Here is a 9,219-nt window from a genome sequence, read left to right as displayed (position 1 = left end):
ACTCTATGAACGCCTTCGGCTTATTTATTTTTTTTTGGTTTTTGAGGAAAGGAAATTGTACAGTAACAGTCTCGCATGTATCGGTGGACACCAGAACCTCGCCGCAAGTGAAAAGATAAAGGAGGGGGGGGGGAAGAAGAAAGGAAGAGGAAATTGAAAATTTTATTTTGAGGACAGGCATGGCGCAGAGGCGGTACACCCGTGGCTCGGTGCTACTAGTGGCGCATGCGCAGTAGTGACTAGGGAGCGAGAGACAAGAGAAATACCAGTGGAGAGGCGCACGTTATGACGTCATGTGCCTGCTCGGAGCACCACCACGGCGAAATCTCAAGTTCGCGGCCAGTAAATCTTTCGCTTTAAAAGAGGAAAAGAGAAAAAGAAAGGCTGAATGGTGAAATCAAGCATACTCACGCAAACACAAACACACACACATTGTTGTCGAAGAATGTCCACCAAACCCGTGTCTCTTAAAAACACTAAAAATGCTTTTGTCCCACTCACACCCGAAGCCGCGTCCCTGCAGGGTCCAAGGACATGCTCCAGTTGCAAGGGGCCGTCCTGGAGACCGGAGCGCTAGGCCGGGGGACCGCCTGTCCCATTGAATGTACCGGCTGGGTAGACCAGCGGCCGCGAGAATCGCAACTCCGACCTCCCGTGGCCGAGACGAGCAGTCTAGCACGAGGACGCCGCTGCGGTTGGCGCTGCGTTCTTGAGTTGTGTCCTACCATTGGCAATATTAACGATCTGGACGGGCCACCATAAATAATTTCTTATGGCAGCGTTGCGAAGGACTCTCCATGTGAACAGTCTAAGCAGAATAGCTTTTTTTCAATGCAGGAGGGACATTAATTGCTGCATTTTCACCTACCCTGTCCGCAAATTTTTGTCCCTCTGTTTTTCGTACGTCAGTCCACACCGGCAAAAATAATATAAACAAAAGAAGACTAGGATTCAGTGGGAATTAAATCCACGTCTCCTGGGTGCTAGGATGATGCTCTAACCACTCGGCTAGTGCTACAAGGTTGCCGTTGTTGTACCTGGATGGCATTTATATGTGCCTATTACGGAACTACACAGAAGATGAACGAGGGAGGAAAAACCTTCAGGGTGCTTGCCAACGTTTTGACCAGAGGACTTGTGGAAACGCTGCCTTCAATTGTGAGAGTTGGTTCGCTTCGTACATGAAAGCTTTACAGGAGAATTATTAGATCTCAGATTACTCGCGTAGAACAGTAATAATCGAAAGCTGCTTGGCATTAGCCGCTGAGAGGTATGGAGAGGCAGGTCTATTTTGACGCTACACAGGCGACAGTCCGGTTGGGTGTCTCCCAAGCCCCTTTTGGCGCCTATATGCTCACGTACGTACCCATCCCTCTTTTGCTTGCGGTCTTCGCTTCGACCGCGTTCCTGGCGATTGTTGGTGGGTCCCTGATATTACCGTTCTTCTCAACACAGATTTCTGTGGATGTACTGTATTTTCGGCTGCATGTGTGAGTCTGGCTTAATTGACGAATCTAGAATTTTTCGCACATATTCGGCTCTGGCCCTTCTTCTCTTGTTTATGGTGGCAGTCATGAATTTAAGTTTGCGTGCCACACTGTGTATCTACCTATGGCTGTCATTTATTTCTTCCTCGTCGTTGTTTTCGTATTTGCGGGTTGTTCTGAATCCGAGCGTGCTCAGTAATTAAAGCGATAGCATTAACGCCCCTGTTCTCCCGAAAATCCGATGTCGGTGTTGACGGCGTCGGCGTTGTGAGCGAAAAACCATTGTCTTGACTGTGGCCGGAGGTCTCCAGAAAGCAACCTAGGACGCAGGTGGGCCACTTAGGTCACGTGATATGGCAGCGGCATTCAACCTACCCACCGGATATTGAGAAAACCGCCACCGTGGCAGGTGGCAGTTAAATTAATTATTGGTTGCTCGGGAAGAGGAACCTGGGCCGCACAAGGCCCACCGCTGGGAGCACCTGACATCGCTGGGCAGTGGCACAATCTCTTAACCGCTGCCTAACTGCGCCAGGAGCGGTATGAGGACTCCCAGGGATCTGTGAATGTAAAATAGGGAATGCGCGTCTGAATGTATGAGAATTAACCCAGTACGCAATCGTGTCATACCATTGAGGTGGACCTTAAGTGTACCCTGCAATTTTTTCGTCCGGATACACGGACATGAAGGGATCCCCGGCGATCTGCACGCGGACGAGCCCATCCTCTTCCTCCGGGAGGCAACGGCCTGACTGCGATAGACCTGACCCCTCTAGACACGGCTTACCCCTAAATAACAAGAAAATACAGAGGGGAGAGGCGAACTGTCCCTTCCCCAAACATAAGCCTGGACGTCACCACTTCATCAACATTGAGCAGATTGCAGACAGATATGTACTGCGTCTGCTGAAGGCTTGTTTCAATACCCGAGGAGAGTTTGCGGCTGCAGTTTATTCAGCGTGGGCTAAGAACATGCTTGCGAGCAGCAGACGCAGCCTATGAAGCGCGAAAATGGCACCAGAGTAAACTGGGAGGCCAATCTATTTCAGGAAAATTAAAATCCCCCAACAAGTAGATGTTGCTAGGTGAACTGTGTTCGACAGCGGCAGCAATGCTAGACAGAAGATCATGAATGAAAGAAGTCGTACAATCGGGCGGACGGTAACACACTCCAAAAAGTAAATTCGAAGATATAGTTTTGCAGGCAGCCCAAACTATTTCGAGGTCTGAGTTAGAATTGATAGCAGTGGATGGTAACGTTTTTTTAATACCAAGAAGCACCCCACCCCCTCTTTTATCGGCACGGTCATGTCTGTAGATATTGTAAGCATGGGCGTCTGGAAAGATTTCATTGTCTTTGATACCGGCGTGCAACCAAGTTTCAGTTAAAGCAACTATATCAGATTCACTGTCTTGCAGAAAAGAGCAGAGATGGTCACGTTTAGGCATCAAGCTTCGGATATTAGAAAATGAAAGGGACAGCGTCGGAGCCTGGGGGAATGACGTGGACTGAGGACAATCACGCAATCTAGGTGCATTGCCTAGCTATGGTGATACTAATATGACCGAATCAGTGGCTCGGTCATACGCATATGTTTGTTTGTCCATTCTAAGTTTATCAAATGCCAGTTTATAAGACTTGGATTGTGACTTTGCAAATTTGGTCAACTTGCTTCTAGCCTCACGAGTTGTAGCGGAAAAATCCTCACGGATTGCAAAACTGGAGTCCTTCAATTTGTGGCCATTTGAAAGGATGTTCTGCTTGTCTTTAAAGAAGGTCATCTTGGCAATGATTGGTCTGTGCCTATCAGTTTTGAATTGAGGTGGACCTTAAGTGTACCCTGCAATTTTTTCGTCCGGATACCCAGACATGAAGGGATCCCCGGCGATCTGTACGCGGACGAGCCCATCCTCTCCCTCCGGGAGGCAACGGCCTGACTGCGATAGACCTGACCCCTCTAGACACGGCTTACTCCTAAATAACAAGAAAATAAAGAGAGGAGAGGCGAACTGTCCCTTCCCCAAACAGAAGCCTGGACGACACCACTTCATCAACATGGTGCAGATTGCAGACAGATATGTACTGCGTCTGCAGAAGGCTTGTTTCAATACCTGAGGAGAGTTTGCGGCTGAAGGTTATTCAGCGTGGGCTAAGAACATGCTTGCGAGCAGCAGACGCAGCCTATGAAGCACAAAAATGGCACCAGAGTAAACTGCGAGCAAGCTCGCCCTTTCGGCTGCCACGAAAGTTTGCTGTGATGTGGATTCCGGGACATCAGTATGCAGAAATGATTACCAGGAGAGACCAGCTTAATAAAACAATATTAGTTCCGCTTGACCTCACAAGTGCCGTATTTTTCAATTCTGCACATCGCACGCGCGAAATGAAGAAGCCCAGGTGCATGCTATTGCTTTTTTAGAGTAGGCGTAGCCCCAATCCACCATTTACTTGAAATGCAGCATCAATACTGCTCTTTTTGTGGACGTAAATGTTAGGCACCTACGAAAACCTAATTATAAAACAGTGAAGTGTTGCAAAACATTGCATTCTACATATTCTACAATTGTACATTTGCACGAAGTGCCAGAATAATCAGAAGGAAATGCAATTCAAATCAAATCGCCAAATCACCTCACACCCTTATCGTTGATAACAGAGCAGCTAGTAACTATTCGCGCATGTCTGAATAAAGCTTATCATAGAGGAGTCAGTCAGGCAAAAATTACTCGCGCTTGATATGGGCCCATTAGTCAATGTGCACAGCAGTGCTTTTTTTTTAAATAGCGCCTCGTATTTTACTATACATAGGCCCTTATAGTTACACGAATAACTCTGTATAAATACAGGTCCTGCGCCTGACCACCGCCACTTAGCGCCTGGATAGGGGACATCCAGCTGAGAAAAAGGCCGAGCCGAATCAGCCTGCCCTAATCAGGTCCCGTTCACAGTCGTCTATCACGTGACCTACAAGGGTGTGAACAAAAACAGTGTTCTGCTCCATACGAGACATGACCCACAATACCGCCAATATTCACCGCATCTGTATTGAATTGCAAAAGATTTATTTCGTCAGAAAGCAAAATGCAGATGGTCCGTGCTAGGTGCCTATAGTACTCTGCTGACAGAGACCTGAGTAGCCCATTCAATGGCCCGGATTTGAACGCCCGGGTCTGAGCTTACCAACACGACCTCCCATCGCTCGAAACTATTCTACTAGAGATTCCAGTGGCGGCTCCTCTTTACAGTTCCACAGTATGTGATCGTAAGTGGCACTTTCGCCCCGTAGTGTACATTCGGGGTCGTAATCACCGGGGTAGAATTTTGATAGTAAGTAAGGAATCATTAAGGATCGCGTCTGGAGACGCCTCCAGTGGTCTCCTGCTCCTTATCCAAGGTTTTGACTGGAGGAGGGAAGATCTTCCTTTCTATTTTAAAATGGTTAGAAATTACGTGATATGATGGTAGGCCGTCCTTTGAGAAACTCTCATTAACTGCCGCGTGCCCTGCTCGGATGACGAATACTCGAGATTCGATGTGTGCTGCTTCTTTACCAGGATTCCGCGAGTGAGCCGGGAATCATATCAACCCAATAATTATGTTTAAGTTTTTTGCTTGACCCAATATCTTTTTTGCTGCCTGAGAAATTCTTCCCCTCAAATAATTGGGTATGGCGAATTTAGAGTCGCGTGGTATAGTATCAGCATTGGTGTTAATGATAGGAAGGGCGATACCCGCCCCTTCTGCCGTTTCTGACGTTCTCGTTTTAGTAGTTCCGGAGACTAACAGTCTGCCTTGCGTGTCCCCCGACGCTAGTGCAAACATTTGTTTCTGTTTGTATTCTGCGACATATCGAAATACCGCTTGTTCATATTGGCTGCACATTCTGTGTAGAGCTTTTGCCCTTGCTTTCCTTCGCCCCTCGTAGTGAGCAGAATGCATATTGTTAGGTGTTGGCGTGAGTAGCATTTCGTGAATGACGCAATTAGTTTTTTGTGTTTTGGTATCTAGTGGTGGCAGCTCATTGCCTAGTCCTATATTTAATAAAGGGTACTAATTAAGGGCTAATTTTTTTAACCGTACCTTGAAGAGGGCTGCAACAGTTTGTAAAAAGTAGTCAACAAAGTCACAGTTAGTAAGTGCTGCACTTATTAGCCTTTAACTATCATTTACTACCTCTGAGAGTGTGTACGTGATGTTATCGGACCAGACCAGGACGCCCTTATGCCGGTGTGCGGCCACTGCGGGGACCTCTGTGATCAGTTTCCGATTTCGTGTGGTAGCAATACATGACGAAAACCTTGGAGGCACCTTGGAGAGGGGCCAGACTATTAACCGACTTGATCTGTTTATTGTTTATCTCCAAAACTTGCACGTGCGTGGCGGGCATCCGACACGAGTGACCAAAAAAAAGCGATTACCACTGAATTCCCAACACCCGCCTGAGTGTGTATGTGTATGTGGGGGGCGGTTGCAATAACCCGCTTGTTTTTCTGAAGGTATCCCCTAAATACATAACGATTTTTTTTTACTTTACCCATGAAGGGCAAATTTGTTTAATAGGGCTGCAAGAAGGGCATGCCTCCGGCGGGACACTTCGTCCATATACATGGGTTGTGGTGGAAGAAAGCACGACTTGTACATGAAATAATGTACGCCGACTACGACAACCGCCCGGCTTTCAAAGCGCCATTGCCAGGGCGTAAGCATGGGAAACGTGCAGCAACACGGTGCCGCTGCTTGGTGGCACCTATGGAAGCCTGTGCCGTATTGTCTGATGGCAGCATAGAGCAGCGCGCTTGCAATCGTAAGGGTCTCGCAATGTCCTGCACGAATTGCTGCATCGTTGACTGCTGAAATAGTTGCGCAGAGTACCTTTCAAGGACGCAATTCTGCCGTTTCTCAAAGCAGCCGTACTTCCAAGACCAGCTGAACCGTTGGTATTTTAAAACGTACGTCGCACAACGAGAGTACTTGTGACAGGCCTAACCATGTGCACCTGTGCCCGCAACGAAAATGTAATCGTGCTAATGTTATTTTATGAAACGCTGACGGAATCAATGATAAGATCAGCAATGCGCTTTTGGAAAAGTGCCAAAGTTTGTCGCGAACAAAGGCCTTCACGCGGCGTGCACAAAACCTTCAAAAATGTGTTGGGGAAATGCAAGATAAGCACAGATGCAGAAGATTAAGAAAATTTCTCAACTTCGAAAACAATTTCCCACTATATAAAAACCCCGAACGCATCACGCAGTACGAGTCAAAACCTATTTAGGCTAAAAGGTGCTCCCTGCAGCCGTCGTCTTCGCGCCAACAGTCGACGGCGTCGCTTAATTTCTACCTGCCTGAACCCTTTCCGTGCAGTGCTTTCAACAGCACACTTCGCCGGGATTAAACTCACTGCGAACGTTTCGCTGCATTCGCCTTGTGTGCCCGTCAACATCGCCCTCTGGACACACCGTCGTGGTCGACTTTTTTGCGCGCACCTCGTGTGCCCGCTTCATTCGAACGTGCAAAGTGGCCCTGCACGTGCGCTCGCCACTGCGTCCTCATAGTAGCAGGCACTTCTCGTGCCCGCCTTCATTATGAATGCTCGCTTTGCCGCGCCCGTTTATATCACCTGGACCTCAACCTGAGCTCCTCCGTCGGATCTACTCTCGAGGTCCCCTTCCTCTGCGGAGGCGAGAGGCGGCTGAGGGCTCCCGTGACTGTTGGATGTTCCTGCGCCGGGGATGTCGGGATGGCTTCAGGATCAGTGTACAGCCGTGTGTTTAGGCGCAAAGCTTTCACCATTCCGAAATAATCACAACAAAAACAAGTTGTGGTTTTACATCGAGTGCAAACGCATGTGTCAGTCACCTGAAACGTCACCAAAATAGCTGCAAAGGCAATCTATTTTGCTATTATTTATTTCTGGGCATAATGAAACTTTTCTTTTGCCGGTCTTTTTAGAGGATTGGTTTGGGCATAACGGATCAAAATTTTTTTAAAGCATGCCTCAGCCATTTTAGCACGTATTTTTGATAAGCAACACTAAGGAATGTAAGACTGAAGTTAGCACTTTATTGCGATGAAACTTTCACACTTAGCCTATTTAAAATGGTTGGCAAACGATGCAACTGAACGACCCAGCTTGCAATGAGTAACTATTCCACCACTTGACGTGAACTAAGCCCAAAGCTTTACACGTCGCATTAGGTTCTCTCAATACCGATCTCTACCTACTTAGCCATGGCCGACGAAAATGTGGTTCGAAGCGCTTGAAATGTCGCTCGTGTCGTTAGGGCTACGTAGCATCGCTATCTGTTGGTTTGAACCGCATTCATTAAGCTATCCTCCGATCTCCATCTCGGGGCATATCTATCTGTAAGGGCACGCACCGCAGTCCCGCAAAAAACCGAAAGCTGACTGCGCGCCTCCTTATTAGCGAGCTCGACAGGCCGTCCCCAATTAAGCAGTGGTAGTGCACGCCGCTGAAAAGCATCGCCTAGCCCCAGGAAGTGCATCGCGTCGCACCAAATAACGTGACAAGCATCGATTGCAGCTAACACCTGTGGTGCATGCTTTAATTATGGAGATTCGGCGCCGGCGGCCCTACCCGATGTTTGACGAGAGCAAATGTGGGAGACAGCTTAGGCCTATCAAGAACCGCCAAAAGAGCTCTGCCCTGGTTACACTGCGCAGTCTCGAAAATCATTTCCCGTGATGGTCTGCACCGCGTGGTAACTTTTTTGCGTTCGTCACCGACAGATAACATCTACTTTCTTCTCTATGTCACCAAGAAATCTGCCGGTGATGCTGTCACTGCTTAGTAATACTAGAGCCAAAAAACAAACAGACGTTGCATAGTATTACTAGCGCCAAAAAATGCGCAGCAGAAGTGGCCTAAATCAAACAAAACGAAGCGGACACCGCTGACCCAGTCGGACTGCCAGCGAGCACACAAGTTGCTTGTTCTTACTAACACCGCCGGAAGTGCGTGTGCCTTTATGTTGCCCCCATCGGACACCGCATATACACTGGTTCACGAGCCAGACACTATGGCGCTCTCCGTCCTGCGGGCAGATCGCTGAACGCCGGTTTCGGAAGTAGCAGAGGACATTCAAGACCATACACTCGCGTCCACGATTGTGACACGAATAACGAACACTCATTTGTATGTGAAACCTTTCTTTGGAATTGAGTACGAGCCCCCGAGGAGGCCGTCCAAAAATTTAGCTCAAAGACAGCGGGTACTAGCAGAGAACAATCTCAGCCAAGAGACCAGATTAAATTTCTGGGCTGTCCTGGATTGGACACGAATAACGAACACTTATTTAAATGTGCCCCCGAGAAGAGATCTAAAATATTTCGTTTAAAGAAAACCCACCCCTAGAGCAGTCTGAGCTAAGAACAGCTGCATGCCGCAACACAGGGAACACATACGGGCCTCCTAAGTGAATGCAGTGACGTTACGTATTTAATGCAAAGTTTATGCAACTTCTTATGCGATTTGTACTGTTTTGATGCACAAACCCAAGAAAGCATGCGTCTCTCAAGTATTCTCTTAATAGAGACTACCTTGTCGATGCGACAAGGTCGGGTTAATTTAAACGCATTACTTTTTTCTTGTACCACATTTTTCATTTCGAACGTACTGCTCTCTGGCGAAGCTTTGTGATGGTCCGTGTCAGTGCTTTGGTCTTTTGCCAATAGATGGTGCAAGCAGTTATGCGCGCCGTAGAACTGTACGCC

The sequence above is a fragment of the Amblyomma americanum genome, chromosome 2 (assembly GCF_052857255.1).
Source record: "Amblyomma americanum isolate KBUSLIRL-KWMA chromosome 2, ASM5285725v1, whole genome shotgun sequence".
In the NCBI taxonomy this organism is placed as follows: Eukaryota; Metazoa; Arthropoda; class Arachnida; order Ixodida; family Ixodidae; genus Amblyomma; species Amblyomma americanum.
The sequence above is the reverse complement of the archived record's forward strand: the minus strand, read 5'-3'. Positions refer to the sequence as shown.